Genomic DNA, 7,286 nt, shown 5'->3' with positions numbered 1-7,286 from the left:
ACAAATGTTCCTCATCAGAATTGGAAAACACGGTTAAGTCATCCAAATAAACAACCAAAAACACATCTTTCTCATTGGCGAAAGCCACGTCCATTGCGCGCTGAAAGGTGGCGCCCGCATTTTTCAAACCAAACGGCATCTTTGCATAATGAAACGTTCCCCATGGAGTGGTGAATGTTGTTTTGTCACGGTCATCTTCATGTACTAAAATCTGATTGTATCCGGAATAGCCGTCGAGTAGTGACATCCTTGATGCTCCAACTACTCGCTGCAATATATGGTCCATTTTGGGCAGCGGATAATTGTCTTTTAAGGATACCTTATTCAATTTTCTGAAGTCAATACATAAACGGATTTCACCTGTTTTCTTCCTTACGGGTACCAAGTTTGATATCCAATCTGAAAATCGGATAGGCACAATGATTCCTGATTTATACAATCTGTTTACTTCTTTTTCAATTGATGGCAGCAGCTTCGGATTGATTCTCCTCAACTTTTGACGAAAAGGCTTCTGATTTGGCTTAATAGGAATAGTATGCAGAATGATATTTGTGTCATATGTTTTCAGATCTGAGTAATCCCATGCAAAAACATTAGAAAATAAAGACAACAATCTGATATACTCTTCCTTTACCTTTGGTGACAATGACTTTGATAGCCTAACCATCTTGGGATTCTCAGCTGTCCCAATGTTTACTTCTTCTACACCTTTTTCAGTCGGTCTTAATGTCGGTTTGCGGGCCACATCATCTTGGTCAAACAGCTCCTCTAAAGGAAACAATCCCTTAGGAATAATGTTCTCTTTAAGTTGCAGCACGTCCATTTGATTTATTTGTATATTATCACTACCATCATCATGCTCAGTATCTATTGAGGTATCTTTGAACTTACCCTTATTTTGCAGAAACTGATTGATCTCTTCATCATCTTGAAAGACTTGCCAACACCACTGGTTGTCTGGGACGGTAGGACGATGTTTCACATGAATCTCAAACTTGTTGCTAGAATTCATTGGAATTTTTAGATTGCTTGCTGCCTTAGCAAGTCCATCAGCAACACCATTTTGTGTGCGAGGCACACATGTCAAGGTATGATCAGAAAATAACTTCAAAATATCTAAGACTGCATTTCGATATGCCCTCATACGAGGATGCTTGGCCTGAAACTCACCCTTAACTTGCTTTATCACCAACTCGGAATCACCATAGACTGCAATCTTCTTTGCTTTCAGCTTTCTAAGAATCTTAAGGCCAGCAATGAGAGCCTCATATTCCGCCTCATTATTTGAACAATCAAATGCTAGTTTATAAGAACACACTCTCACCTTGCTTGGAACTTTGTCTTGAGCGGAAAAGGGACTTTGAATCCACACACCAATACCAGCACCATCACTACCTACTGCGCCATCAAAATCCATGGTCCAAAGACCATCTTCATCTTCTTCCAAGTGTTGAAATTGTGTTAGCTCTGTTTTTTCTGTTAACGCTCGAATTTGCCTCAGGCTGAAGAAGGCAAAACTCAAGGCAACATCAAACCAAGCTCAGCCTCGTAGCTAGCCCTACGAGGACAGGAGAGGGCTCTCTCCGGGTCTATCTCGGCAGAAAAGTCTTCAAAGGGGCTGAGATGACCAATAAGGAATACTGATTTTAGGCTAGTAAATTGATAGGAAAAGGGGTTTTAATGGATGATGGGGTTTTTTGGGTTGCATGGGGCAAAGAAACAGCTTGAACAGAGAAATATAATCAAAAACACAGATTATCTCCTGAGGCAAGGTAGGCAAGAAATTTAACAATTAAATTGAGATAAACGGAATGGCAAGACTGCTGAGAAGTCGACAAGGGCATAGAAGATGGATCCTTGTCAAACAGAAGAAAACATTAAAAATGAACACTTCCTCAAGACAGAGCAAATAAATTGAATTCTGCCTTTCTCACTTAAAAGTATTCAACAGAAATGATTATGAAATGAAACAGTAAAAATAACAAAGAACGTATGAGACAGAGAAGCAACATATGTTAAATTTCATACCACAGGGATCTCAGGGGTCAGAGCTGCATTTTTATTAAAATCCCTGTCAAAATCTGTACAATGAAACTCTGTTTCTTTTCCACGCACACCTCTCAGAACTTTCTCTCCCCAACCCTTACAAATCATTTGCCATACAATAAATAAACTATACTAGAAGAAAACAGAACGACCCAAAACAAGGGCGTTGTTTCTCCTGAAGTTACAAAAATAGAACAGAGAACAACCTTCTCCTCGAAATTCTCTAATGACTAACCAAAAAGACTAAAAATTGGAGCGCAGATCCATTTGGATTATTAACTGAAGTCATTAGTAGGAGATCGGTTCCTATTTTTCTGTTGTGGTCGATGTCTTCATTTATTTTTGGCTTTAGTGTTCTGACTTTTCACTTTCCTTCGCCCTTTTATTATTACAAGGAGGAAATTTAACAACTTCGCTCGCAAGATATTATGAAGTGAAGGGCCAGGTGTCAAGGATGTGCGCCAAATTCTTCTCTCCTCCAAGGCTGCACTGCATGTAATATGGCACGCTCAATGGAACCGTTATGTCCTTCTTGGTCTGGATGATGTTACACGAGGTCTTCACATCGCATATCACTCTGGAAGATGGCTTTTGCAACACAAGTTCGATTTCCGGCTTCATATTTATCAATTTACTACTGAATTCCTTTACCAGAGATGGTTCATCCATGCCAATTAGTAGAGGAACAAATCCTGAAACCCATACTGAATAGTTGGATTTCGTTGCACTGAAGATTCCATCGATGTCACCACATTCGAATCCTCCCACAAGTGTTGAGATTCCTTCATCTGTCACCCAGAACACTTGCTTAAGCTCAATTCCATCAGAGACTTGCGGCTTTTCCCAAAAGACTTCAAACCTGAGCTAGAAACTTCACAGCCATCAAATTGTATCGACTGCAGGCTGTCATACTCGTCGAAGCTTGCAAGAAGAGCATTTGTGACAGGGACGCAATAGGCTAAGCTTAGTTGCCTCAAGACTATACATCCATTTGCAAGGGAAATTATACCAGTCGAAATCATGCTCTGACATTTCAAAACATCAAGCCTCTGCAATGTTTTGCAACCATTCTTGAGCAAATCAAGGCCTTTGTCATCTATACAGACACAACCAACTGATACAAAAGTCTCTAGGTAGGCAAGTTGCGTGATGGAGGCAATGCATTTGTTTGTTATCATCCATGCGCATGAGTCTTCCAGACAGTAGTCCACGTGACCAGAATATCTGCCCTGTAGAGCAACCTCTTCAAATGTATTACAAAGCAAATTTGTCCCTGTAGATACTTCTTGTTGAGCGATAGCCGGAGTATTCAATCAAAACTGGAACCAGTGCAGAGTCCCCTGTGGTTGAATATCAAAGACATTTCTTGTTGCAAGTCGATTGAGGTGTTTTGATACGAGACTGGGCGCATTAGCAAAATTTCTTTGGCTCTGAGACTCAACGCGCAGCGCGTAGCCTCAACGCGCAGCGCGCACCTCCTATAACACTGCCACGGGTATGCAAACACAGTTTTTTCGCCCTCTAACACTTGAACACGATCATAAGAACTTACAAGAGAAATTCTTTCAGTGTTATCATAGACATCCTTTTGTGTCTGATATAATTTCCGTATCTGAGGTCCTGTGTATCTTTCATGTGCACAAGAACCAGTAAGCAAAGCCAATTCAAGTGCTCCGCCGACACATTGATGAAAAATGAAGCAACTCCAACATTTTTCTCATGAGGAAACTGTGTGGGGTGAGGTTCCTCAAAAATTTGTTGTGGCACTTGCCCAAATTCATGAATCTGAACTTCAAGCCCAGCACGTTTGATGGGATCGTCTATCTTCTCCAAATCAATTGTACCCTCATATGATAGAAAATGAAATAAGTTATCTGCCACCAAAGCAGCCATTCCACGCTGCTTATAACCAAAAATGAGGTCTATCCATTCATGCAGATGTTGAGAAACATGCTCACATTCCAGAGCTTCTCTATGTTTAATAATGAAATCATCTGCATCATTTGCCCATGGTGGCAATATTACATCCCCGACAATGTCTCCTCTCTGTCGTGTTCCAAATTTTCAAGTTATCCCTTATTCTAAGAAAATCAGATGGTAAACTGAAAAATTCTGGAATAAGCTCCTTCAGGTTAGCAGTATTATTTAGGACATTTTGCCAAGGTTCTTCCATGCTAACAAAAATTCGATCTGGTGTGTCAAAGCGTCCATTCTGCAAATGAAGCATGTGAGCAGGGGCAGAATGGACAAGCCAATATAGCACATAGCCAGGAGTCGAATAGTGTGTCCCATACAAAAATGGTGGCTCAGAGGTACCACTTTCAATCATCTGCGAGTAGCGATCCTTGAATATAGCAAGTCAGTCATGATTAAGAGCTCCTATTGGCTTGGAGAGATCGCGAAAGCATTCAGGATCAGACAAATCTGGAGTCTTGCTTTTATAATTGATGAGCCCCAAATTTGGTAACATTTTGGGCTCATTTGGCCTACTTACCCTTGCTCAACCCTTCATTTCTTATCACTTATGCATCATTTCTTAGTATATTCATGTTATTTTTAGGAAGGAGGGCAGTCACTATTCCTAGGTGGCTAATGCATGTTTATTTCAGGTTTTTTTGACATTAAATGGAGCAAAACCACGTAGATGAAGGCAAGGAGACAGCCAAGGTGGCATTGCGGTTTTGTAGGAAGGTTGTCCACAGCCTTGAATGGCCTTCCTCGTGATCTCCACCCCAACTCCGAGCTCCAACAGCTATCACCACCGAGCTAGAAGGCAGCCAACGGATTTTAAGGGAACAACAATTTACTTTTAGTTGGTCAGCCAAGCCCCACTAATTTAGGAGGCCAGCTTGGCCCTCATAATGTATAAATCTTGAGGCTGTAGCCTTCGATGGGGACTTTTGAAACTTTGTTGTTTATTCTAGACTACGAGCTGATAGCTCTGTTTTGCTTTTTGTAAGCCATTTTTGGCATGCTATCAGAATTTTGACTATTATCTCTTAATGAATAAGCAGGCAGATTTGAGGCAGCTTTGAGTTCTTAAAGGAGCTTAAGCTCTCAGGGTTGGGCCCAACCTGAGAGCGTAAGACTTCCTTCCTTTGTATTGTTACTTGTCTTCCTTTCAGCATTATATTTCTTTGCCTTTACATGCATTTGGAAACACAGTTTGCTGAGTTGAATTTCTTGATGTGATTAAGTAGGTTAGTTTTATGGATAAAGTGCTTTCAGTAGTTTAAATTAGAGTAAGGGGATTAGAATTCATCAGAGCTCCAAAAAGGTTGATTGCACACTCATGTCCACCTCTGTTTAGAGATTGGGAGTGCAGACAGTGCCAACCACCAAAAAACACAGTTTTACATGCTCATGCAAGCTTTAATGTAATATTTCTGTTTGTAGAAGTGTCCATGCATTTAGATCTTGAGCAATAACTCTTTGTTTCAGCACCTTGCACGATTTTCCCTTAAAAACGACATTGTTGTTCTATGGTTTTATAAAAACAGTTAGAATAGGTTGATGAATTCTCGGTCTTGTGCAAGACACGGGTGATTTGTTTCATTTACACTGCACAGCACCACTCTATCGTTTCCTTATCCTTCTAAGCCGTGTCTAAGCCATCTCCTTATCTCCCAGTTAGATCATTTGCCTCCCAACTCTTCTATTATCCACGTTGTTTTATCTTTTCGGCCTTCCATTGCCTCTACCCCCCTCTAGACCAACCAGCTTTACACACTCCCTCTCCATCTCATCTCTTTGTCCATAAGCCATCACAAGCTCCCCTCCTACCTCTCTATCCACCCATACAGCTCATTCACTCATCCATCACCCAAAAATCCTATTGCAGAACATCCTGTAGAAGTTAGCAGACTTCCTGTAGAAATCCTGAACTTCCTGTAGAATCCCCTGCAGACATCCTGTAGAAGCTTGCAAATACGGTTGCCAGGCATCTGAACTTTGTGAACTTCTGTGGAATGATGTAAGGGATCCCTTAGACCCTCTCAGAGTCCTCCTGACCTTTTCCAAGCCTTCCTCCCCTTGATCTACCCCTGCACAATCAAGACCCAGTAAGAAGCACAGTCATAATAACTCCAACAACTTGAGCAAAAATACAAAAACATGTTCTCTTCAGATGAAAGTAGTTTAAACACATGCATCTCATCCCAATAGAAGTAATGGCATCACTTTTAGAAGTTGCATTCCCACCATTGCATCATAAGGATTAAGCTGGTAGAATTAGGGTTTACTAGGGTTTCCATGTTTTGTTGGCTTTCAGTTCATTCTTGCAAAGTAGGTTAATTTCCTTTGGGATAGCTTTCGTTCATCACTTAAAAAGCTTCTTCTGAGAACATATAGAAGTTGGCTTGAGCCCTAGCGGACTTGTGCCAGCTGACCAAGTGACAGCTGCGACAAGAGCTAGTACTTGTGCATACAGCACCGTCGCTTCCAAGTTTGTTACGAACTATCGGGTTGATAAAATTAGAGAAGGAAGCTCCAGGAGTTGTAGCATTATTGCTACAATACTGGAGCCCACCATCTTTTTGGCGCCGTTGCCAGGGAAGCGTCAGAGTATTAGTAATTGTTGCTTTTCTTCTATTTTCCTACTCTTGCCTTCTGCCAAGTAGTTTATTTCATTTCCATTCTGCAAAAGTAGCATAGACATTTCCTGCTTTCATAGATCAACATTTCAATTCCGCAATTTCGTTCTTGCAAGCATAGATTAGCATTTCGATTCTGCAAGCGTAGACTAGCATTTCCATTCTTCCAATTTCATTTGAGTAAAGTAGATTAGTTCTTTCCTGCTTTCATTTCAATTCTGCATTTTCATTTCAGCAAGATAGTTAGTTGTAGATCAATCTGTTTCAGTTTTTGCAAGTACCAGAGAAAAAAAAAAACAAAAGCAATCAAAAGTCTTTCCATTTCATGCCTCGTAGGAATCGAGATAAAACAGACAAATTCTTACCCAACACCCCCACCACATCACTGAGTCACCCTTCTCTCTTCTTTGGTGACAGTGATCCAGAAGAACCTATAGGTGAACCTCCTGAGATATACGAAGATCCTATAGCAGAAGAAGAATTAGAGACCATTCCATCTGAAGCTATGGCTGACAATAGAGGAGAAGATGAGAGAATAGAAGGTGCCTTCCCCATCCGAGAGACCAATGGAGACATGAAAATGAAGAACATTAGCCCCTCCACTTTACCTCACTTCCATGGACTGACTACTGAAGATCCTGATACCTT

At 40.9% G+C, this 7,286-nt stretch overlaps 1 pseudogene; it reads right to left on the bottom strand.

Moving 5' to 3' along the window:
* Positions 1-3,594: 3,594 nt before the first annotated feature.
* Positions 3,595-4,516, bottom strand: LOC149211643 (uncharacterized; annotated as a pseudogene).
* Between the last annotated feature and the right edge of the window lie 2,770 nt (positions 4,517-7,286).

Source organism: Pinus tabuliformis, chromosome 1_1, assembly GCF_031772625.1.
Source record: "Pinus tabuliformis cultivar Carrire ecotype Pingquan chromosome 1_1, CPIR1, whole genome shotgun sequence".
NCBI lineage: Eukaryota > Viridiplantae > Streptophyta > Pinopsida > Pinales > Pinaceae > Pinus > Pinus tabuliformis.
The sequence above is the reverse complement of the archived record's forward strand: the minus strand, read 5'-3'. Positions and strand labels throughout refer to the sequence as shown.